The sequence below is a fragment of the Panthera uncia genome, chromosome F2, assembly GCF_023721935.1.
Source record: "Panthera uncia isolate 11264 chromosome F2, Puncia_PCG_1.0, whole genome shotgun sequence".
Classification (NCBI taxonomy): Eukaryota; Metazoa; Chordata; class Mammalia; order Carnivora; family Felidae; genus Panthera; species Panthera uncia.
The window spans coordinates 69,922,239-69,948,557 of NC_064812.1; the positions used below are offsets into that span (position 1 = coordinate 69,922,239).

General features: G+C 40.0%; 1 protein-coding gene across 1 annotated transcript in view; it reads right to left on the bottom strand.

Annotated features, from left to right (window-relative positions):
• CLVS1 (clavesin 1) overlaps positions 1 to 26,319 on the bottom strand; it is a 159,244-nt gene that overhangs the window by 32,738 nt on the left and 100,187 nt on the right. The gene's annotated exons all lie outside the window — the stretch shown is intronic.

Sequence of the window (26,319 nt, forward strand, 5' to 3'; positions counted from 1 at the left end):
AAAGAGAGAAATGCACACCAGTTAGCACACATTTCAGATTGGACTGGGCCCGCAGGACCACAGCCCCGGGAGCAACCTACTTCTCTCTGACTGAAGCACCAGCTAGTGGTAGGAAAGAAAGAAAGCACACACACTTCCTAGCTGGTAACATCTCCTCTATTCCCCTTGCCTCCTTCCTCCCCTCTGACTCCAAAACTTAAAAATTGTGCCTCCGTGCCAGCCCTGTCTTCCCCAAGTCGCAGTGATAGGACCTCTGACGTGGCACGGGAGCATGTGTGAACCAGGTAGTGAGGGAGTCGGGATTCTTCCACATGTCAGACGAGCTCTGAGTATATACCCTCTACCCTCATTCTTGCGCCCCTCCCCCCCACCGTTTCCAGTGGCATTATCATGACAGCAGGTGAACTCCCTGGGAGTAGGAAGGGATTGGAAAAGGATTTCAAAGGAGCTGAAGAGAAGGAGCTTTCTGGAATGCTCCAGAAATGTCACACCAACGTATGACAGTTGCTGGCAACTATTCCACAGATTCCAGAGCTAGTTCCTTCTTTCGTCTCAGGACCCACATGGGAGGGCCCAGGGAGAAGACACTTGTGGACTGATGGACTAGTTGATTCCCCTAACTGAGGAAATATGGGCCTCCGCTTCTGCACATCAATATATTCTGTATACATTAGGAAATGAGAGCATCTTTTAAATGCTTCCAATGTTAGAATACAGCTCAGGGCATGGCCTCATCTTTTAGAAAAACCGAGAAGCTATTCTCCATCCTAATTAGACCCACAAAATAAGGGGTCTTGACCATGAAGTCTGAGCTAGTCCCACGGCACCAGGACCCGAGTTCCCGATGCAGAGCTTCTGCAGATTACACTGCATTCATCTTGGTTAATGGAATAAAAAAAAAAAGAAGGAACACCTGAAGCAATTTGAATTGCCAAGTGTGCTGCCAATCAATTTCATCGCAACAAGCATCTTTGTAAAATGTAAGCAAGAAGAGAGGAAAGCGGAAGGAGCCTGGCCGCCTGAGCTAACAGTTCAGGCAGCAAGCTGATCCCTGAGGGTGTATGAAATGCCTTGCCTGAGTCTTTTTTAGTAACAAGGCAAGAGGGTTATTAACTTTTCTTCAGAGCCCTGTGAGTCTGCAAGATCCCTGGGAATCTTCCACACCGAGACCTAGTTCCCAATGTAAGTACATGAACTGTACGTGAGGGTTGACATTTTAAAAACTTAAAAATAATTTTTGCCTCTATCTAGATGTTTTACAGGGTACAAAGGAATTGCATATTTTGAAGATAAACCAGACAATTTGATTAAAAGTCTTTGGGTGGGACGGTATATATTTTTTAATTTATAAAGAGCTCACCAAACTCCACACCCGAAAAACAAATAACCCAGTGAAGAAATGGGCAGAAAACATGAATAGACACTTCTCTAAAGAAGACATCCGAATGGCCAACAGGCACATGAAAAGATGCTCAACGTCGCTCCTCATCAGGGAAATACAAATCAAAACCACACTCAGATACCACCTCACGCCAGTCAGAGTGGCCGAAATGAACAAATCAGGAGACTATAGATGCTGGAGAGGATGTGGAGAAACGGGAACCCTCTTGCACTGTTGGTGGGAATGCAAACTGGTGCAGCCGCTCTGGAAAACAGTGTGGAGGTTCCTCAGAAAATTAAAAATAGACCTACCCTATGACCCAGTAATTTATTTTATTTTTAAAAACTTAATGAAACCACCAAGTAAGGGTGGCGAGGCTGTTTTTTTTATTAATTTGTACATGTGTCATAATCTCTCATTATTCCAAATCCAATTTTAGATATGTAAAAGATTTCAATAAGGCTGTCTTTTCTCTGTTAGGGTAGTTTGGGATCTAAAAGTTTGTTGGTGCCTTAAAAAAAGATCATTCCCCAGAGTTTTCCCTTAACAAAAAGTGCTAAATACTAACCTTACTCTTTTTGGTCCTTTTGAACTCGTTATTCAGAAATAAAACTCATTATCCCATACTGAGCATGGGTTCTGAAGGACTATAGAAGATGAGGAGAGAACTACAAAGGGTTTATCTATAAAACCAGGGCTTTACCGTCTTTTTCTAAGAGGACCAACAACAGGGCTTTTATTTCTATTGAGAATCTATTGTGTTACACATTTTTACGTTAGTAAAGTGGAAGAAAACTCTGTAAATAATACTCTAGAGGCAGTGGGCAAAATCTTAAAGAAAACATTAGACTTTTTAAAATATCTAGAGACTCTTAGTTTTAGTCCATGGAAACTCAATCATCAAAGACATCAAAACTCTCTTCGGTTTGTGTCAGAGAAGGTTGAAAAAAAAAAAAAAAACCACAGGGCTGAAACCCAGTCAATTCTCTCTAGGTTGGCCCTGGCTTCAAGTCTGCCAGCTTGAAGGCATGGAATTTTATCGATCTCATCCAGGTCAGCCAGCAACTATGTGCAGATACATGCACGTAAAAATCCTGTGCCTCAGAGGTCTTAGGTTTGGGGCAAAGTGGAAACAGGATCACTTCACTTCAGGTCTCTCTAAAAGATTCAAATGAAATTCCCTCTTACCTAATAAAGACAATGTGCAAATGTTCTGGTATTCTCAAATGAGCCTGACCACGTTATTAATAATGGAGTCTGTGTTTGTGTGTGTGTGTGTGTGTGTGTGTGTGTGTGTGTGTTGTGCCAGTGAAAGATGAGGGAAGGAAAAGTTAGCCAACACAACCCTCTTAGAAGCAATGGCTATCTTGTTGGTGGTGTTTCCTGGTCTCATTAGCAAACCACAGATAGAGGGAAGCAAACCACGGATAAAGGGAAAATGTCTCCAAAGACCTCAGTGGTCCACTATCCATACTGAGTTGCATTTCTTAGGGTCTGGAACAGATCTGTCTCAAGATGACAGGCCAGGATTCAATGACAGTGTAACACTTTGTCAGAGTGAATATGTGCTAAAACATACCCTAGGTTCAAGAAAATGGTGTCAATTTCTCTACATTTCATGCATCTCTCAGTAAAAATATAACATCATCTCAAATTATAAGCATATACAAATCATAAATTTTGTCCCTCAGTTTATTTTAAATGAATTTATTTCCTTAAGACAAAAATAATACCCATTCTAGAAAAGTCAAAAATAGATTTAAAAATTTTTTGAAAAACTAGAAAACAGAGAAAGACAAGAAAGAAGAAAAGAAAATTCGTGTTATATTCTCACTGCTGAAGACATACTCTTGCTGTTTTCTATCATTTAGGAAAGGCTCTGTTATATTATAATAACACACAGCCCCTGCTTTTTATCATTTAAAACTATAAAGATTTATTTTTTGCTCACGCAGAATAGAATGTCCTTGCTGGGCTGGCAGGGAGCCATGCTTGATTTGCTCTCAGCCACGGATGCTGCCTTCCCCATCTGGAATAGTGCTCCTTGCCAGAGCCGAAAGAATCACACCTTAGATCTTAGGTTTGGCCACCAGAAAGTGACATGCTTCATCTGTCATACGTTAGAAGCCAAACACGCGACTGACTTCCAAGGGGTCAGGAAGTGGGATGCAACCATGTGCCTAGGAAGGGAAAGACTAAAATTGCAGGTAGAGAGCACTAAGGTTACCCAAGCTCTGCTTCCTTCTTCCCTTCCTTTCCCTTCCCTTCAATTCCTTCTTTTCTTCCTTCTCTCCTTTCCTAGTGGGATTATGTTTTTGAAATTGGACTTAATAACTATTCATTAATGGCCTGCTTGATGTTGGTGATACAGTATTGAATAATACAAATATAGCATTCACGGGGTAGTGGGGACACAGACAATGGCAATCAAGTAATGATTTCTTTAGCATCTTTAATTCTTCACTAAAACATCAGTCCATACCTTGCACCTCTTCAGTTCAGCACATATCTATGAGGGCAAACACATCCTCCAGACTAGTCCTCAAAGCGTTCTAACTCCACATTCAAAGAGTGCTACCTTTAAATCTCTACTACCTGGAATACTGGCTCAACAACTGACCTACAGATCTGAGCTCCAATCACTCATGTCCAGGATGCCCCCTTTGCTCTCTGAATATGCAGAGTAAGGCTATTCTCATCTATGTGCTATGGTTTCCCATATGGGATAACTATTAAAGCATCTCAATGTTATTAAGATAAGGATCTGATATCAGAGTGTGAAAAGTAGAATAACACTGACTTAAGATAAATGGAGGAGAAGCCAGTGACCAATAAACTGATGGGGTAGTAAGGAATAGGTCTGAACAAACAGGGAAAATAATTTTTATTTTATTTTATTTTTTTAATGTTCATTTATTTATGTTTGAGAGAGAGAGAGAGAGAGAGAGAGAGCACAAGCAGCAGAGGGGTAGAGAGAGAGACAGAGAGGAAGACACAGAATCTGAAACAGGCTCCAGGTTCTGAGCTGTCAGCACAGAGCCCGACGCAGGTCTCGAACCCATGAACCTTGAGATCATGACTTGAACTGAAGTTGGACATTAACACTGAGTCACCTAGGCATCCCCAAAAAGACAATATTTCACTTTATTGTTTCATGTTTCATATTTTAAACAAGTATCCTTTTGATATGTGTAAAATATTCCATGCAAAGCAGCAGAATACATTCTCTTTTTAGGTGCCCACAGGGTGCCTGGGCGGTTCAGTCAGTTAAGCGTCGGACATCGGCTCAGGTCATGACCTTGTGGTTCGTAGGTTTGAGCCTTCCCTCGGGCTCAGTGCCGACAACTCAGAGCCTGGAGCCTGCTTCAGATTCTGTGTCTCCCTCTCTCTCTCCCTCCCCTGTTAGCGCTGTGTCTTTCTCTGTCTCAAAAATAAATAAACATTAAAAAAAAATTAAGTGCCCATAGAACATATATCAAGACAGACCAACCATATCTGGGACATAAAAAAACCTCAACAATCTTAAAGGAAGTGAAATCATACAGAGTATATTCTCTGTCCATGATGGAATCAAACCGGAAATTTAACAGAAAGATAACAGGAAAATTTCCAAGCACTTTGAAAGTAAAGAACATATGTTTAAATAATTCATGGATGCATCAAAGAAGTCTCAAGGGAAACAAATACACGGAACTGAAGGGAAATGAAAATACGATGTATCAAAGTTTGTGAAACATAGCTAAAGCAGTGCTGACAGGGAAATTTATAGCACTAAATACATATATGCAAAAAGAGGAAAGGTCTTGAATCAATAATTAAAGTCCCCACTTTAAGAATGTAGAGGGAGGGGCGCCTGGGTGGCTTGGTCGGTTGAGCGTCGACTTCAGCTCAGGTCATGATCTCACGGTCTGTGAGTTCGAGCCCCGCGTCGGGCTCTGTGCTGACAGCTCGGAGCCTGGAGCCTGTTTCGGATTCTGTGTCTCCCTCTCTCTCTGCCCCTCCCCTGTTCATGCTCTGTCTCTCTCTGTCTCAAAAATAAATAAACGTTAACAAAATTAAAAAAAAAAGAATGTAGAGGGAGAGTTGCCTGGGTGGTTCAGTTGGTTAAGTGTCCGACTTCCGCACAGGTCATGATCTCATGGTCTGTGGGTTCGAGCCCCTATCTGGCTCTGCAACTGACAGTGTGGAGCCCGCTTGGAATTCTCTCTCTTTCCATCTCTCTCTGCCCCTCTCCCACTTGTATGCATGCTCTCTCTCTCAAAATAAATAAACGTTAAAAAAAGAGAAAATAATAAAGAGCAGAAATAACGACATTGAAAATAGAAAAACAATAAAGAAATCCAATAAAACTAAGAGTTGATTCTTTGAAAAGGTCAATAAAATAAACAAACATTTAGCAAGATTGACAAAGAAACAAAGGCAGATGTCACAAATTACCCAAATCAGGAACGAACGTGCAGATATTGCTATAGACGCTGCAGACACCCAAAGGATAATCAAGGAATACTATAAGCAATTATACACACATATATGTAACAGCTGAGAAGAAATGGACTAATTCCTCAGAAAGAAGGTACCACTACTCACCCAATATGAAATAGGTACTTAAAATAGCCCTTAACTATTAAGAACATTACTACATTTGTAATTTTAAAAGTTAACCAAACTGGGCTCAGTTTCACTGGAAGATTCTACTAAACTTTCAAAGAAGAGTTAGCATCTATTCTACATAATTTCTTCCAGAAAGTGGAAGAGAAGGAAACACTTTCTGATTCATTTATGAAGCTAGTATCTCCCAAATACCAAAGTGAAACAAAAACAGTACCACAAAATAAAAAAAAAAAGATGAATATCCTTCATTAATATGGTTGTAAAAATGCTTAAAATATTAGCAAGCAGAATTCAGCAATATACAAAAAGAATTATACACTATGTTCAAGTGGGGTTTATCCAGGGATGCAGGGCTGGCTCAATATTTAAAAATCAATTAACTGAATGATTAACCATATTTTCTAGTTTCTATATTTGATGCCTTGCCATCTGAGGACTTGTTGATGAGGAAGGAACTGTCCCTTGGCTGATTCTTAGAGCAAGAGAGAACTCCTTTTATATGCAGACTAACCAATCCAGCACCCATATGCCAACTGCCTCCTTTATTGGACTCTTACACTCTGGGCCACTATTCCTCTGCCCCAATCACCCCCGGAACCAGGGGCAGCTCCTATACCCAGGAGCCCACTGAAATTATTCCAACTAGCCTAAATCCTAATCGTGCTTAGCCTCTTTTCCCTGCCTTGTTCATTTCTTCCCATTAAATCACAATGAAGACTCTTGCCCAAGTTTTCTCCTCACTCTCTCTGCCTCCTGACAAACCGCAGGGCTTCCTCTTGTGCCCCTCCCATCACGGCGTGCCTTGACCCAGTTTCTAGGGATCTGGAAAAAGAACAAATTTCTTCCTTCATGACAGTCATTTCCGTGTCTGTGTGTCTCACCATACCTGATTAAAACAAAACCCAGGTGCCTTTACAATAGTAATCCATTGTTTGAACAGCCAAAGAGGAAAAAATTTACTCGATCATATCAAGTGATGTAGAAAAAGAATTTAACAAAATTCAACACCCATTTGTGATAAAAAAAAAAAAAAAAAAAAAAAACCTTTTGGAAAAATGGGACTCTATTTGGGAATAACATGATTATCTATATAGAAAATCCCAAGGAATCTATTAAAAAAAAAAAAAACAAACGAGACACCAAAAAAGAAAAAAAACAAGCTTTCTATAACTGAGTTCATTAACATTGCAGAATGGAAAATAAACATACAAAGAATCAACACAAAGCCATCAAAATTCAAAAATGCATAACAAAACATATCCAGCATTTGTATGCTGAAAACTACACAATGCTGATGAAAGAAATCAAAGAAGGTTTAAATAAATGAAGAGACATATTATGTTGTGAATCAAAAGAGAACATACTAAATATGTCAATTCCTCTCAAACTGATAAACAAACCTGCAGTATCTATCAAAAGCCAAGTGAGATTTTTTCTGTAGACACCAATAGGGATATTCTAAAATTTATATGGAAAGGCATAGACCCTAGAATCGTGGAAACAATTTTGAAAAGAATAAAGTGGAAGAAATTATTTTGCCAAAACCAAAGCTTATTATAGCTGCAATAATCAAGACCGTGTGGTATCAGGGGAGGGGGAAATACATGGGTCAATGAAGCAGAAGAGAGAACTCAGAAATAGATCCACACAAATATGTTCAACTGATTTTTTACTAAAGTACAAAAACATTTCATTGAAGGAAGAAAGCTTTTCAACACATAGGACTGGAGCAGCTAGACTTCCATAAGCATAAATAAATATATACATAAATAAATGCAAATCTGTCTTCAACTACACACCTCACACAAAAATTGACTCAAAATGGATCATGGACTTAAATGTAAAACTATACAGACTTAGAAAAAGTGTGGGAGACGATCTCTAGGATCTCGGAGTAGACAGTTTTTAGACTTGACTCCAAAAGCATGATCCATAAAATGAAAAGAATAATAAATTGGATATTGGCAACATTAAGAAGATACAGAGTGGGATAAAATATTTGCAAACCGCTTATCTCACAAAGGAGTAATATGTAGGATACATAACACACTTCAATCTCAACAGCAAAAAGGCAAGCAGTCCAGTTAGAACATGGACAAGAGACATGAAGAGACATTTTACCCAAGGAAATACACAGATGTCAAATAAGCACATGAAAAGATGTTCCATATCATTAACCATTACTGAAACGCAAATTAAACTCGATGAGATATTATACTATAAACCTATTAGAATGTCTTAAAAAAATGAAAACACCAAATTCTGGTGAAGATACGGAGAAACTAGATCATTCCTACATTGCTGGTGGGAACGTAAAATAGTACAGTCACTCTGGAAAACATTTTGGCAGTTTTCTGAAACACTAAATATCCAGCTACCATATGACCTGAGAAGTACACTCCAGAGCATTCATCCAGAAAAACAATAACTTATGTCGACACAAAATCTGGTGCTAGGGTGTTTATAGCAGATTGATTTGTAATAGTCCCAAACTGGAAATAACCTAGATGTCCTTCAGTGAGTGAATGGTTAAGCATATTGGTACATTCACACCGTGCAACACTAAAAGGAACAATGAAAAGGAACGCTTACTGAAATACACAACAATCCAGAAAAATCTCTGGAGAGAGAATTGTGCTAAGTCAAAAAACCCCATCCCCAAAAGTTACATACTGTATGATTCCATTCATATGACATTCTTGAAATGACAAAAGCATAGAAACAACAGCTTCGTGGTTACCAGGGGTTAAAGAGTGGGTGAAGGTGGAGGGAAGTGGGTGTGGCTTTAAAAGGGTACAGGATGAAAATGTGGCGATGAAATCCTTGTGGCGATGAAAATGTTCTGTATCTTGACTGTATCAATGTCAGTATCCTGGTTGTGATATTGCTTATAGTTTTGCAAGACGTTTCCAGTGGGGCAAACGAAATAAAGGCTATATGGGATGTCTCTGCATTATCCCTTACAACTGCATGTGAATCTACATTATTTCAAAGTAAAAATGAAAGAATATGACTATTGTGAATATTCCAAAAGTCTCCAAAGTGGAAGCAGCCATCTCTACAGTATAACGGAAGCATTTCTACAGATGATCTTTTCTGTCTTACATGGAATGTTCGACAAAAAATGCCAAAGTAAATCATAAGGCACAAGATACATCGCAGGGCATTCTAAGGTGCTCTTCTGTATTTTCTTTGGGAGTTTTGGCCAGTGTTCAGTGATTCCAGCAATCCATTGGAAGTGTACTTTATTTTTTAATAGGCACTTCGTCTGCACTTCATTTTCACACTGGCTCTATTCAAGCATCACTCGGCTGCTTTTTCTTGTGTTTGATGGGGATTTAGGAGCAACGTGACAGAGGCAAAACTATTTCCTCTCTCTTTCTTTGACAATCAGATACAGATGTTACTGGTGGCAGTTGGTTGGGTTTCCTGCTGGCTAATGAAGCACTTACTAGTGCCATTTGCTAAGATTTGTAATGCCTGCAGGCGAATTATATTTCACAATGGGGCTCAAAACATGACTGACCTCAAAATCACATTGCCCTGTGAAGCCTGGGGAACTTTGCTCACAACTGCCCTCTCCAACTCCCAGCCTTTCCCACCTCTTCCACTGCCCTTATTTGAAAAGTAGAACAGGACCAGGCAAATCCCCAAATATATGAACTCCTCCTCCACCCCACCTATTAAGATTCCTCCGAAAACCAAATGCAAAGAAGAAAAAGGAACGGATGAGCACAAGAGCTGTCTCTCAGACTTTCTGCCTCCTTCCCTTTAGCAGCTCTGAGTTTTCTTCAGGGCCTCGGCAGATGGCATCCATTCATTCACATAACAGCACGTATGGAGGTCTGCAGGCAGCATAAAGACACATGCATGGAGTCCAGCTTTATCTATTCAGTTTATGCGTGTCCTACTAATGACACCCATTTCCCACATCAGAGCGGACAGATAAAAACATTTTTGGCAGCATAAATGGGCTTCACTGATGCAAGAGAGTCTTCTAAAAATGCTATATTTCATGCTGATGGGTTTTTATTATACCACGTGGTAGTCATTAGCGTGAAAGTCACATATCCACCTATTTGCAAGGAAATGGACAGCTCATGCCATAGCAGTTGCACACCAAATGTGATATATATATATCAGTAGCAAGCATGAAAGAGGAGAGAACATGCTGATTAGCAAGGCAGCTGGTCAATGGCTTCCACTGATTACAGGCTATGGATTTTCTTCCAGTACATGCTCCTAGAAGTCATTGTTGCCTTCTAAGAAGCTGTATTGACCTGGTGTTCTCTTGAGGTTAGGAAGGGCTGGGTTTTTTTTTTTAATGCAGGTTTTAGATCAGGACAGGCTAGGGGGTAAAAGTTTTATCTGCAGATCCTGGAACAGATTGGCAGTGCTCCTAACCATAGTAAGCAAAGCTCGCCTTCTGTCAAACTGACCCGACCAGCAGATTAAGTTCAGAACCCTCCCCGGTTTCAACATTCCGAAACGACATTCCTTGACCATCTCTTTGGTGTCCGTTTCTGTCCACCAGTTCAGCAAGCAGGTATCAGGCCCCTGTTATGAGGAAAATGCAGGGGTGCACAGACCTACAAAACATACTCTCTGGCTTCAACCAGTTCATTGTCCAGTGGGAGAGATAAGGAAATGACGATGCTTTGAGGGGAAGACACCGAATTCAGAGTTTAGGTTCTGTGTTCTATGGTAGTTCCTTAAAGCAAAGCTAATAAACAGCTCAGATAGCCAGAGGTGAAGATCAGGGGAAGGTTGGATGTCCTGCAGGGCCAAATAAAAATGCCTTATGTAAAGAGCTAACAGAAAATGTATGTGACTGAGTTTGAGAGTCTTCAAGAGTTCATTTGCTTAGCACCTCTTTGCTTCAAGAGTTTAGTACTTAGCACCACTATTTTATAAGAATAAGTTTCAAATGATCTCTATTTTAAAACATAAAAACATAAGAGAAGGAAGGAGGGAAGGAAGGAAGGAAGGAAGGAAGGAAGGAAGGAAGGAAGGAAGGGAAATAGCTCAAAAATCATTTTGTGGTGCATACACATCAAATTTTTGCCAAGATAATGGAAAATATGACTATAAATTTAAAGAATATCTTGGGGCACGTGGATGGCTCAGTCAGTTAAACGTCCGACTTGAGCTCAGGCCATGATTTCATGGTTCCTGGATTTGAGCCCCACCTTGGGTTCTGCATTTATACCTTGGAGCCTGCTTGGGATCCTCTGTCCCCCTCTCCCTCTGCCCCACCCCCACTTGTTCTCTCTCTCTCTCTCTTTCTCTCCCTCAAAAATAAATAAATAAAACTTAAAAAAAAAAAGAATATCTTGATCACACTGGTATCACCTCGTGTCTGGTAGGAAAGGCTTTAGTAACAAGAACACTGAGACAATCCCAATTGTCTTTTTAACTTCCTACTTAATAGAGCTCCATATAGGAGAATTGCATCCTTCTTTGACTCTGGCAATCTCACTGCTGCTCAAGTGGGATGAGCAAAAAGGTGACCATGACTGCTACCAGGAGAGAAGGAATAAAATACAAGCCCATCCAGCATGATCGCTCTGAGTCTGCAGAGGTGAGCTCAAGCAATGGAAACTTAATTTGCCATAAAAATCACTTCCAGCTTCTCTAACCACGGTGACCTTATATCTGGCTATTAAATAGCAAATACATTATGGTAAGGACATAATATTTCATTTTCAGGTTTCCCTCAGGGTCCCTAACTAGTAAACAGATGATTGTTGTTCATTATTTAAAAGCCAATTCATGGAGAAACCCAGGTTGCTTGAATCATTGATTTGCACAGGAAATCAATGCCAGAAGATACAGTATCATTCATATAATTCAACCTGCAATTTAGTGCTTAAACTCACAGAATCATGGTGTCTCTGAGAGAAAGAAGCATGGTGGAAAAGACACAGAAATCACTCAAAGCTAAGTTTTCAGCCAATGGTAAGCCTTTAACCACACAAATGTCTTTGGTTTGTAACTAAGGCTGTAATAAGCAAGGATACTAAAATGGTAAAGTCTTAATAAATACAATTTAAGAAAAAATATTAAAATCAATAAAGGTAACTCAATAGCTAAGAATTGGGCATTTCGTATCTGGCAGGAGCTTTTATATGTGTTAATTCATATAACACTCATGACAATATTACATAGATATTATATATGTAGTGTATTACCTATTAAAGTATACCAGTTTAACAAGTGAGGAAGCATAGTCTTACTTAGGGTGGTTAAATACTTGTCCAAATTCACACATCAAGAAGAGATTGAATGAATTTTAATACAGATCTGTCTGTTCTTATAGTTGAAGCTTTTATTCCTCTTATTTAAGCTCTTTACATCAGCAAAATTTTGACTGTTGACTATCTTCATGTGGGTTTTAAGGATGCATAAATTTACTAATTCAGGTAAGATTAATCAGATCAGTAAGATTAATTCTGCTATTATTAGAATAGAATGGACAACTATTCTTAATACGGACTACAGAAGTTTTAAAGGTGAACCTGAAAATCCACATATTCGTCGTGCCTTATTGGGGAACATTGTACTTTTTATAGCATAGATATCTTTATTTTAACATGGCCTTATTTTGCAGATCTAAGTCGGCCAAAAATTTTCTTGTACTGAAGCACATTTCATTTTCTAATCTCTAAATACACATCATTTCTCCATGTGAAAAACTACCAATAACACCTGTCAGAATAGCGAAAATTGAAAACACAAGATGGGGCGCCTGAGTGCCTCAGTCGGTTAAGTGTCCAACTTTAGCTCAGGCCATAGTCGCGTGGTTCGTGGGTTCGAGCCCCACGTTGGGCTCCGTGCTGACAGCTCAGAGCCTGGAACCTGCTTCCAATTTTGTCTCCCTCTCTCTCTGCCCCTCCCCTGCTCTCGCTCTGTCTCTTTCTGTCTCCTGAAAGTAATAAATAAACGTTAAAAAAAAACCCACACAAGAAACAACAAGTGTTGGTGAAGATGTGGAGAAAAGGAACCCTCTTGCACTATTGGTGGGAATACAAACTGTAGAAACTAGTATGGAGGCTCCTCAAAAAGTTAGAAAGAGAACTACCCTATGATCCAGTAATCACACTGTTGGCTATTTACCAAAAAATACAAAAGCTCTATTTCAAAAGGATTCATATTCACCCTTATGTTTATAGCAGCATTATTTATGATAGTCAAATTATGGAAGCAGCCCAAGTATCCATCAATAGATGAATGGATAAAAAAGATGTAAAAAAAAAAAAAAATATATATATATATAAATATTATATATATATAAATATATTATATATATTTATATATAGTATATAATAATAATATATACTATAAATATATATATATAATATAATATATATATTATATATAAATATATATATATAATTTATAATATATAAAAAATATATATATATATATAATGGAGTATTATTCAGCCATATAAAAGAATGAAATCTTGCCATTCACAATGATATGTGATGGAGCTAGAGAATATATGGCTTAGTGAAATAAGTCAGTCAGAAAAAGATAAGTACCATACGATTTCACTCATATGTGGAATTTAAGAAACAAAACAAACAAGCAAAGGGAAAAAGAGAGACAGAGAGAGACAGAAAGAGGCAAGCCAAGAAACAGGCTCTTAACTATAGAGAACAAACTGACGGTTACCAGAGGGGAGGTGGGTGGGGGGATGGGCGAAATAGGTGATGGGGCTTAAGGAGGGCACTTGTCATGATGAGCACCGGGTGTCGTATGGAAGGTGTCGAATCACTATATTGTACACCTGAAACTAATATAACACTGTATGTTAACTGTACTGGAATTAAAAGTAAAATGAAACTAAATTAAAAAAAAAAAACTATCAATAAAATATCCCCCAAACAAACAGTAGGGAGGGTTCTGTCAGGACAGGCTTAGACAATTCACAAAATGTATTAGCGGTACTGCTTCTTCCTCCTTGTAATGGAGTTGGTAGAACTCATTAAAACCTTGGCCTCGTCTTCCTGGGAGCATGGCTAAACTACATTTCCCTGTCCCCGTTACAAAGTGACACACGGGACTATGTTCTGCAGAATGAAATGTGGTTAGAAGTAAGATCACCACATCCAGACCCAAACATCAAATAGATATGACTCTTCTATGCTCTCTCTTTCTTCTCCATGTGGCTGGAAGTGAACAACTCAGAGGCCTTAGAAGATAGGGGAGGCCCAGAATGCAGGGAGCCACTATGGAGCCACTATGGAGCCACTATGGAGCCACTATGAGCCACTTGTTGGAGACCATAGAACTGCCTCACCAGGAACAGCAGGAGAGGATTTGTGGGAGCGAGAAAAGTCAAACACAGCATAACTTATCCTGTCCTGATGCGCGCAGACATTCACAGTGAATGGTAGGGGGCATCTGGGCTACGGACACGACGTGGGGGTTACCATCTTGCAGATGATACTTCAAACCGTGAGTTTTGTGCGGTGACCCAGGAAGTGAATGAAGCTGGAGTAGAGACTGAGTCCTCAGCATCGCTAAGTTTGAAAGGCAGAAGCAGGAGAAGAATCTAGGATGGATGTCGGAAGGGTGGCCCGTCAGGCAGGAAAGAGGGCCGTGTCCTGGAGGCCAAGGAGCATTTTCAGACTATCTCAGTATTTTCCCAATCGAGAGAGCATTCAGAGGGGTCAAATTCTTCTGAGGCTGACAAAATATGAAAGCTGAGAAATGGCCCTTGAATGTAGCCGGGTGAAGGTCCCTGCCTTTGAAGGGCTTCCCTTCCAGCTGGGAGGGAAAGAGAGATAAACAACAACAACAATAAAAGCTAGAAGGTGCTACACTGGAAAGTAAACAGGGGAGAAAGCTGCAGAATGTTGAGGAAAGTACCTGAATTTTAAAAAGCACAATTGCACCAAGAAGCATAAAATACCTAGGAATAAACCTAACCAAAGATGTAAAAGTCTGTATGCTGAAAACTATAGAAAGCTTATGAAGGAAATTGAAGCAGATATAAAGAAATGGAAAAACATTCCATGCTCATGGATTGGAAGAAAAAATATTGTTAAAATGTCAATACTACCCAAAGCTATCTACACATTCAATGCAGTCCCAATCAAAATTCCACCAGCATTCTTCTTGAAGCTAGAACAAGCAATCCTAAAATTTGTATGGCACCACAAAAGACCCCGAATAGCCAAAGTAATTTTGAAGAAGAAGACCAAAGTGGGAGGCATCACAATCCCAGACTTTAGCCTCTACTACAAAGCTGTAATCATCAAGACAGCATGGTATTGGCACAAAATAGACATATAGACCAATGGAATAGAATAGAAACCCCAGAATTAGATCCACAAAAGTATGGCCAACTAATCTTGACAAAGCAGGAAACAATATCTAATGGAAAAAAGACAGTCTCTTTAACAAATGGTGCTGGGAGAACTGGACAGCAACATGCAGAGGTATGAAACTAGACCACTTTCATACGCCATTCACAAAAATAAACTCAAAATGGATAAAGGACCTGAATGTGAGACAGGAAACCACCAAAACCCTAGAGGAGAAAGCAGGAAAAAAACTCTCTGACTTCAGCCGCAGCAATTTCTTACTTGACACATCCCCAAAGGCAAGGGAATTAAAAGCAAAAATGAACTATTGGGGCCTCATGAAGATAAAAAGCTTCTGCACTGCAAAGGAAACAAGCAACAAAACTAAAAGGCAACCAACGGAATGGGAAGAGATATTTGCAAATGACATATCAGACAAAGGGCTAGTATTCAAAATCTATAAAGAGCTCACCAAACTCCACACCTGAAAAACAAATAATCCAGTGAAGAAATGGACAGAAAACATGAATAGACACTTCTCTAAAGAAGACATCTGGATGGCCAACAGGCACATGAGAAGATGCTCAACGCCGCTCCTTATCAGGGAAATACAAATCAAAACCACACTCAGATATCACCTCACGCCAGTCACAGTGGCCAAAATGAACAAATCAGGAGACTATAGATGCTGGAGAGGATGTGGAGAAACGGGAACCCTCTTGCACTGTTGGTGGGAATGCAAACTGGTGCAGCCGCTCTGGAAAACAGTGTGGAGGTTCCTCAGAAAATTAAAAATAGATCTACCCTATGACCCAGCAATAGCACTGCTAGGAATGTACCCAAGGGATCCAGGAGTGTTGATGCATAGGGGCACTTGTACCCCAATGTTTATAGCAGCACTTTCAACAATAGCCAAATTATGGAAAGAGCCTAAATGTCCATCAACTGATGAATAAAGAAATTGCGGTTTATATATACAATGGAATACTACGTGGCGATGAGAAAGAATGAAATCTGGCCTTTTGTAGCAACGTGGATGGAACTGGAGAGTGTGATGCTAAGTGAAATAAGTCATATAGGAAAGACAGATACCATATGTTTTCACTCTTAGGTGGATCCTGAGAAACTTACCAGAAGACCATCGGGGAGGGGAAGGAAAAAAAAAAGGTTAGAGAGGGAGGGAGCCAAAACATGAGACTCTTAAAAACTGAGAATAAACTGAGGGTTGATGGGGTATGGGAGGGAGAGGAGGGTGGGTGATGGGTATTAAGGAGGGCACCTGTTGGAATGAGTACTGGATGTTGTATGGAAACCAATTTGACAATAAATTTCATATTAAAAAAAAACCAAGGACAAACTGAGGGTTGATGGGGGGTGGGAAGAAGGGGAGGGTGGGTGATGGGCACTGAGAAGGGCACCTGTTGGGATGAGTACTGGGTGTTGTATGGAAACTAATTTGACAATAAATTTCATATTTAAAAATAAGTAAATAAATAAATAAATAAATAGCTGGTCAGAAAAAGCCTACTGAGAAATGAACCCTTGCTTTGAGTAAGCCGGCTGTGTGGTTGCCTAGGGCTGGTATTTCTGCAAAGGGAAGCGGTGTAAAAATCCAGAGGTGGGAGCATTTCCACCACGTCTAAAGAAAGGAATCAACTAAACCAGCATTTCCCAAAGAAAGCACTGCAGAATATTAATCCCGAAGGGTCTCTCCATACAAAAGAGGATTCCAAATTAAACACTGCACACTCAGCCTTCCCTTTGGAAGTTAAAGGACACATTTGTCTATTTAATTAAAGCCTTTAAAAAAAGTCTGGTAGCAAAGAAACCAACTGAACTCTCCTTGATTCATTGTTTCCCATGGGATTTGAGCCACAGGACCTTTTTGGGGGAGTTTATTAACCAAACTAATCTTCTGGAAAATGTGCAAGGGAAATTCTGGACTTAACCTCACGGTAAGTTAGAAAACCGTGTACTTGGGGTATCACATCTGTCAGATTTGAGTCAGCAGTGTGACAGTTTAAATATTGTCACATACTATTTTAAACAAATCTATTATGAAAGTCATATAGTTACAGGGAGCAAGTAGGTGATTTTAAGAAGGTATTTTGTCTCTTTTTTAAAGTTAGAAATGTGTTTTAGTCATTTGAATTCTGTGTTATTCCTATTTCACCCAGCTTGTCCCTGGCCTTTTGAAAGAGAGACCCGCTGGTTTCTGGCTCTAACCAAGTAAGACCAGGGAACGGGATCTTCTCCTGAGGAAGCTATTTGTTCACTCCAATTCTGTGATCTCTGGCCTTGGGAAAAAGCTGCACTCTCCATTACGTTTAAATGGCATCAAGCCTGTCTGATAGAGTGTAATCTTTCCTTCAAATGGGAACATATTGAGCACAGATTTGGTGTCATCTTGAGGGCAGGGCACTGACAGTAGCAGAGCCATAGAGAGGACTGGCAGGTCACTATGACCTGGGAGCCTGGAGAAGACCCAGGCTGGGCCTGAACAGAGCCTCCTATTGGATCCAAGACCCATTTTGCACATGTAGGAAATATTGCCTCTCACGCTGAAATATGAGTTTGCTGCTTTGCTGAGTGCAAAACTAAAACAAAAATAAAAACATGATTTAAACTGAGAGGGCAAGAAAGTGACCTTGAGGGGAAATTTTATTTTTCTTGCATTGAAAAACTATCTCATATACCTCTTCTTTTTGATTATCTGTCTCATATGCTGAATGGGGCTTCTATTGACTTGTAACCACTTAATTCCACAATTCAAATAAGATTCTCACTAAATCACGCCGCAACTATCCAAATCGTTTCGTGAAATTTAATGTTTGATGTAAGCATCTCTAGAGATCTGATGCATTAATATACTTATGATTCATAACGGCATCTGCAAAAGAGTTTTGACAAATGTGCAGACTTTACAACACTCTTTATACACTTACTTATATATTGCATTGGTCTAATAATAAGTGGTATTTTAAGGGCACAACTTACAAACCACAATAGGCTCCTTAACAAATATTGACCATTATAAATATTTGAGTAATTTTTTCATGGACAGACACTTACACTGATAATTTTAAAAAATGATAGAAATGATCCCAGAAAAAATAACAGCTTACCAGTAAGACTTGTTAAGTTTTAAATTCTACTGTTGGTGCTTTTAACTCAGCCGTGAGAAACTCTGAGAATATAACAGCCAACTAAAAGAATATTATTGCTAATAAAATTAGATATTTTCTATTAGACAAAATTTACCACCACCATTGGGAAAAATGATTTTTCTGCTTTTTATTACGCAAATTCTTATAAGTATTTTATTTTATACTACCAAGAAACACTATTCTTATTGAAAGATTTCAGATTAAAACCTTCCAGAATTAGCTTATATCATCAAGAAAATGCTTTTAGATATAATGATATGACACACACACACACACACACACACACACACACACACAGGGTAACATCACCAGGGATCAGGATCAGGGATTCGTAACGATCAGGGAATATCTCAATCGGCTCCAAGGAGAAGAATGTCTTTTTACATAAGCTCAGTTCAGATCTGCTGTCCTGGCTACATGTCTTACGCGGAGTTTTACTTAAGCAATGAGAAATCCACTACTTGAGGGAAAAGACTCTCGAAGGGTATCTAAGATTTCCAGGGATTTTATTCAGGATATTATAATGTTACCCTCCTTCTTACTTAATTTTATGTGACCATATTATGCCTTACCTACATTCACTCAGGATAAAAGTTTGTATTTTATTCTTTCCTTTCTCCCCCTCTTACACACACACTCACAACACACACACACACATCATGTGCCACACACCCCAGCACACAGTTGATATATATCTATTTCGGGTTTTTTTCCCCTTCTTTTCTCATTGGCAAGGCCTCTTAAATTTAGGGTTCAACGCCTTCAAATTTACAAATAAAAATGACTCAGAAGTTGGATTTCTCAGCAGGTGAGCCAGCTGTGACTTATGGGGTGCTCACTGAGGGGCTGGAACAAATCAGCACCCCTTCTAGAACTGACAGACCCATCATGAAAGAATCATCCCTTTGCCCCACAGCTGAATCTCCTGGTCGATTAAAGGCATCACTGTGGGGGTAACACCTCAGTTATTTTTCTCTCATTATTTCCTGGGAGCGGATTCAGAGCAGTTATTGGCACAAATTTTGTGCTGGTCTTGGGGGAGGAATGTGAGTGTTGGTGGCAAGAGGATATTTGTAGGGCTGAGGAGGGAGCCTGGCATGAAAGATAGAAAAACATGAACCGCAAAGTGTCCCTGCACCGGTACTAACTCTGTCTCTCTAATGGTCTTACCAAAGGGACATATGAATGCACACCTTTGGGAATGCAACGCTGTATTTCAGGTGCAATGCGGTCAATGGAAACTTGGCAGTCAGTGGAAACTTGGCGGTCAGTGATTTGAGGTTCCAAAGCCACCTATAGTGTGCCTTTAGGCAAGTTACTTAATCTCTCTGGGCTCAGTCTGCTTCTGGCAAAATTCTGCAAGCAATTGTGAGGCTTCAGTGGATCAGTGTATGTAATCCACAGCATCTGGCAACTGGAATGTGCCCTGCATGGCCCTCTTTTGAGCCTTTACCCACTGTTCCCATTCTCGGTGATAGTGCTTTTGGCCACATGGCCAGGCCATTTCTGTGCCACCATATCTGTCTTTCATTCATATCCTTCTATTTTCCAGGTTTGTCAGTCATGTTTTTCATGATTGTGCACATCCTGGGTTGATTTACCCCAAGGTGCCTCCATCACTATGCCTCCCCTGATCTGGGCTATAATACAGGCTTCTGACCCTGCTCCTGGCCTCATGTTCCATGTTCCTTTTCAGTCAATAGGAACTATTGGTAGAAACTCTGAGGTGGGTGAAGCAAGGAGAGAAACCGGGACATTTCTATCAGGTTGTTCTACCTTGGGTGCCCCCCACCGACCCATCCCAGGGCTCCTGCTCCCTCAAGTCAGGGTCCCTTTCTGCTAACCCTTTCACTCTCAGCCTCAGGTAGGTCTCTGCTCCCAATTCTAGCTAATCTCTAGCTTGCTTCATCATCTCTGGCTTCTCAGATTTTCCATCTCCTGCATGGGGTAGCCAATTCCTTATGTTAAATTAAGTTACCCTTGTTTTAACTACTTATGGTGGTTTCTCTTCCTGGTTGGACCCTGACTGGTCCACAGATGCTGTGTTATCGACATTACTAAATTTTAGCCTCTAAGCTGGAAACACACTACAGAGTTTCAAAGCAGTGGGTCCTCAGATTCATCAGGTAAAAGGATTTGGACCATCACAGGGCCAAGTTGACTTAAGGAGACTGGTGAATATAGCTGTACACATAGGCACAGAAGACACAGTAGGACCCCTGTTAACCTTGGCCACAGATTGAATTGAAATGGGGAGCCAAAACTTCTGAAGGAAGGACCAGTAAGAATCTTGGTGACCAGGAATGCCGTATCCCAGCAAGGAGGAGAGCACAGGACGCGTTTCTTAAGATATGTGATTACTATTCTGTGTTAGGCGAGGGCATGAGATATCCCATTGAGTCCAGGTTAAGTGGTCACAAACAACTTCTGTGTGCTTGCTGCTGTTTGCATCACAATATCTAGTGGCATGCCCCCAAATGGACAGGAAGATTCTTTAGCAACACTGGCAGGTTCTCTCCATTTCATAATCTTATTGCACTCATGACAAGGACAAAAATTACTGTTGGGGTATTCCTAGTCTTCATCCATATAAATCCTCTTTGCCGGTCCCCTCATCTCCACCCACTTCTAGAAAAGAAGTTAAGGGGTTGTACTTAAAAGAATGTTTTACTTATTCCACACTGCATGGGTAGCTGAAGTTTATTTGGTTTACGTGTTTTCTGCTGTGCATAATTAGCACCTTAAATGATACTACCTTGTTCTCCCATCATTTCCCATGTCTATGTGCTGTCTTTCAGACAGGCAGAATGCTACTGACAATTGCCTTTTTATTTACGTATTCACATGAAAAACATCGATTGAGAGCCTGCGGTGTACCAGGCTCTGTGTAAAACTCCATTCCATCCCTGATGAGCTCACAGTTTAGGGAGAGAGGCAGCAAACAAAACAGCCATTACACTGCAGAACAAACGTCAGGATAAGAGTGAGGATACAAGGTGAGCAGAGAGGAGGGGTGCTGCTTTCAAACACCTAGCACAGAGCGAGGCACATAGTAGGTGTTCAAATATGAGGTAAACCCAGTAATGGAATTTGCCGGGTCTGCAAACCAAATGCAGGGACCCAGCAACACCGGTTAGCAGGGGTCCGACTCTCTATTACAAAATAGGAGCCAGGAGAAAAGGTGGTTCAATCTATGGCTTTCCACGTAATAGCTAAGCCAATTCCATCAATTGTCATGTATTAATGGCATGAGGACATACTACCCTGTCACAGGGCTAGGGTCGGACAGGGACACCCTGCTCTCTATTCTCAAGGCAACCTTATTCCATTTGTGAAGATAAGACAAATACAGAATACGAATAACAAATAATATGTCCGTATACAATGAAGCATAAGATCATGAGCTAGACGTGATTGTGTATTGTGGGAATTGTCTGTCAGGTAAGCTTCTCCTACTTCAACGAATCCATGCCACAGAAGTAAATGCCCATGAGACTGTTTTGAGTACACTAAGGTGACACCATAGAGCCCCCGGTAGAAGAGGCGAGTGTGAGAATGACACATGTGTAGGAACGACAGATTGGAGTTTATGGACTAACCCTCACTGGGTTTCCCCTGAAAGAAGGGAATAGAAGCAGAGTGTGCGATGGAAGCAAGCCAGACGTCGTCACTTACACGCCACGTGGTCTCTGGATCAGAGCCACGGGCTAACTCTAAACGAACTTGTAAAAATGTATTCACAGCCCTGCAGAGCCAGAGATACCAAATGATGGCATTCCAGCAACTTAAAATTCTCACTTCATATAAAATAACGTTGTATCTGACCCTACAAGCAATCAAGCACAGAAACGAGATCCAGTCTGTGCACTCTGGGCTTCTCTCAAAAAGAACCACTTCTAATAGGCTGACCTATTTACTCTCTTTCATCATTATACCCTAGCCACTATTCAGTAAATATTTGTAGACCAAATGAATAAGAGAACGGTAGGGGTGCATAAACTACCACACCAAAAAAGTCCACTACCTATTCTGATTATGAAAACTTTACACGCCGTCTTTAAGGCGATTTTTCCCCCATTCAAATGGAGCTACATGGGCTCTGCAGGCAGGGGGACTGGGGAGTGACTGCTAATGGGTATTGAGTTTCTATTTGGGATGATGAAAATGTTCTGAAATTAAATAGTGGTGATGGTTGCACAACTCTCTGAATACAACTCACTGAATTATGCATTTTAAAAGGATGAATTTTGTGGTATGTGCATTATATTTCAATAAATGATTTTTTAAAAACACAGTTGAGATTCAGTCTTAATGAGATACTTTATAATTCTAGAATCCAAATACAGCTCATTGTGCATGGTGTAATAAATTAGTCTTATTCTTGAAAATGAGGAAATTTACATTATAACCCAGTGGAAATTATGACCTTACAATAGAGAAAAAATTATTCATTTGAAATATGAAACCACTTTAAATAGAAGACCAGCATGCAAATGAGCACGGGCTCATTAACCTGGAGCCCAAAATATTTTGTTTGTGTATCAGAGAATTGGTAGCTTGCCTATTGATTCATCTGGCCATTCCATCCAACAAACATTTATTAAGAAATCTGAGTAGCAATATTTTTCTAAGGTCCTAAAGAGCTGTCTCATCACTGGGCTGAATCATTGAACACTAGAAAGGTTTGAAATTCTCTAAGACCACTTGACTATACTATATCCTGGGCTGTACAGATCCGGGCTCTCTCAGAAGAAAACTGGGACAGAGCTCAAACAGAATTGGGTCCATCTTGACCACAAGTCCTGATGCTCTCATAAACACAAAAATGGAAATTCTTTCCTAGATATAGTGACTTTTTTCTAACACTTATGGCCCAGAACTATCATCAGTTCTCCATCTGGAATCCACAGTATTCTGTGGAATACTTCAACAGACTTCTGTTGAAGTCTGAAGCTTCAACAGACTGTAGTTATCAATTCTCAAAACCCTGAGCTGTCAGGTATAGGCACCCCTAGACATACAAGGTTATTAACATTTGAAATTTATTTTGTCCAAATTGGGATGTGCTGTCACCATAAAGTACCCACCAAATGTAAAGAATCTAAAATCTACTTTTTTTTAATATTTTAAAATCTATGTTACATGTTGAAGTGACACTATTTTGGAAATATTGGGTGAAATAAAATATATCACCCCTCCCAAACATAGCTATTCCTCCCCTGAGGATGAACAACCAAGGGACTGTTAAAGAGAGTGCAGCCTTGTGAAGGTGACAAAGAATGTCATCAAAAGGCGCAAAGAGAGGCCTGGCAAGTTCTGCTTACTAACTTTTTGTAACCGCTGTCATAATTGGGGAAGAAATTAGGACAATTAGGTTACTCCAAAAGGTGGTTCAACCCTTCAGCCGTTCTGAAATATTAATGCCATTTTGTAACCAAGACTTCCCTCCTGAAGGGAGGGAAGGGGAATCCCAGCTGATGATAAGGGAGGGAAGGGGAATCCCAGCTGATGATAAGCAGCTCGTGTAGCTGGGCATCAAGAGCTAGACGGTACGTAGAAGCTAATGTTGACTGCTGTGTTACGTACCAGCATATTGGATGTTTGGAGAGTTGAATTGGATGCAGAGAGAGGATCAACACGGCTGGAGCCCTTTACCCAGATATAAGTAGTCATTTGCAAACTATATTTTTAATGTCCATCTAGATAAAGAGCTCACAGCAAGGAGAAAGAAATAAATACAGTTGAACTGCATAAAATGTAGGGGTATATTCTTCAGGACACGTTCTATGTGCATTTCCTTTATGTGAACAGTCCCAGTGGAAGAACCCAAATTTTGCAGAGTAACTCATATGTACTTCAAGCTCTTGGCCACCAATTCTGTAATGAGATTCACTGTGTCAGGGTGGAGGTATTAGAGATACAAAGATGAAATGACTGGGTAGCCTTCCGAGAGAGAGACACAGTTTGGGAGGGGAAAGACACAAGGAAACAAATAACTCAAGCAATGGTAGATATAATTGTGATATCTGGTTACTAGTAGATGTAGGAAAACATGGACACTTTTGTAAATAATTAAAGACAAGTCTACATAGACTACTACTTGGTTAACAAAGCTTCTACTGCTATGCAACAATAAATGAATGATCTGCTAATTAATTATCTCGGCTATGGAAGTTATAGTCCATACTACTTTGGTGTATGTTTGTGTCTGTGGTTCTTTGCTGCTGGTGACTTAGAACAAACAAACTAGGAATGAGTCTTTTGTTTTAGTTCCCTACGCCAAAAAGCAGCCATTTGTTCAGGACACTGTATGCTTTGCCCACAACTCTTGGTGTACTAGAGGCTTTGCTCTGCAGGAAGAATAAAACCTTTGTGAGGTTCAAGTTTTCACTGAGAGGCACTCATGATGATAATAATGGCAGACAATTTGGGAAAACAAATGAGTTATTATAGGTGACAATTTAGGGGAAAAAACATGAACTAATTAATGAATTTGCTAATTAGTTCTCTGTGATATAGCTGTGATATAGAGTATTTGTGTATAGTGCAGGCTTTATAGTGTGTGTGTGTCCACACGCGCACACACACACACACACACACACACACACACATACACACAAAGGAGGAGAGATGAGCATGGATGGTGTTGGTCTGCATTCTGTAGTGTTGCATAATAATCTTATAAATCACTGATAAATGTTTCCAAGTCTCTGAAGATTATTCTTGATTTGTAAATTAGACACCTTTGCTACATAGGAAAAATCAGTGTTCTCATATTTGTAAATTAACCATTCTAATCTTTTGATGTTGCTCCAGTAACACTTCCATTTCGGTTCTGTCCACTCTTACTTGAGAGACACTTTGGTCAAACGTGGTTTACTATTAAACAGTAGGAAGGGAATATTCTGGTCATTTTTGGAAGACGCAGCTGTGTACAATTATTTGGAATCCCTCTACCAGCTGCTGGTAAGAAGCAAGAGTAAGAGAGGGCATGCATAGTTGAAACCTCCCTGAAGAGCATTTTAAGGGAACCCAGAAAAGACAAGTCATTCTTAAAAGAAAAAAGAGAGGGACAGCAAAAAGGAAATTCCATTAAATTCAATTAGGCAAGGAAACTGGCTGTTACCCATTGGATTATTGGATAAGAGGTTTTGCTTGTGTGTACGCATTTTAGTGGTCAATAAATAGACTTTACAGAACACTAAGAACCCGTATGAAATCTCTGTGGGCAGCACATATATGCTCCTTCTTTAGAACTGGGAGCATAGATGTGTTGTCAACTTTTCCTATACAGGTTTACAAATTGTATACTTATCTTTGGTCAGATTTAGGACACATTCCTCACTACCAGTCATTCTCTTATTGAAAAACGTTTTTAGGTACAATTCTATAACACCACACAGACTACATTTTGGAGGATATTTATAATTAGGTGAGAAAGGAGAACAGGTGCCCCTTGCAGGGAGAAATCCCTACAGTATATTTCCTGTGCTTGTCCTGCCCTAGAAACGATGTAAAAGTCATAACGCATTTGTTTTGAGTACAGCTAATGAGCATCATAAGTTAACATGTTCTGTGAATTCCATCGTTTTCTATATGGCCTGGCTTCAAGAGTATTTTCATTTTTAGTATTACTAAATTCTGCTAAAGTTAAACAGTTACACATTTACTCACATGAGTTTTAGGATTACATGAGCTAATGAAGAAGTAAGTGCCTGGTTCTGATGCCACCGCCTGGGAGAGGTGGACGAAGGGGAGTGGACCAGGGCAGGTAGCCTCATCTGCAGGGCAGAGCCAGAGAAGGAGGAAAATCCACCTTGCAGGGCACACGTTGCTTACTCTGGTA